Below are 526 nucleotides of genomic sequence, written 5' to 3' on the forward strand. Positions count from 1 at the left end.
CATTTATCCATAATTACCTTCTTTTTTTTAGTGGTATAAACGAAAATTTCAAAATTTTGAGGGGGCTCTTCAAATTTTTCATAGGGCTCGAGCCCCTGACCCCCACCTCCCAATATATTATTACCTTATTCTATTCCCCTTTAGTTTCCTACTATTAAATAAATCAATTTTTAATTACTATATAAAGCAGTATCATGTAGTCTCATCTAATAAAATGAAAATATATCTTTAAGTTACCCAATGATTATTATTGAAGTTACCAAATGATGAAAAATAAAAGTTATATTAAGTTAATGGATACTAAAATGTTAAAAAAGAGAAAACAATTTTAACATTATGTCTAAGAATAACAAATGTTGGCTTAAAATATTAATTTATACAATATTAATAATTTCAATTTCATTATTTCTTGTTCATATTTTAAGTTAAGATTATCCAGTTCAATTTTTAGATCGGTCAAGATATAGCATAGCACATATGTTTAAGATTCACTTTACCTTTATTTTTAAAAAAAATTGTGGCAAAT

This window comes from Gordionus sp. m RMFG-2023, chromosome 4 (assembly GCF_954871325.1).
Source record: "Gordionus sp. m RMFG-2023 chromosome 4, tfGorSpeb1-WG-v2, whole genome shotgun sequence".
Taxonomy (NCBI): Eukaryota; Metazoa; Nematomorpha; class Gordioida; order Chordodea; family Parachordodidae; genus Gordionus; species Gordionus sp. m RMFG-2023.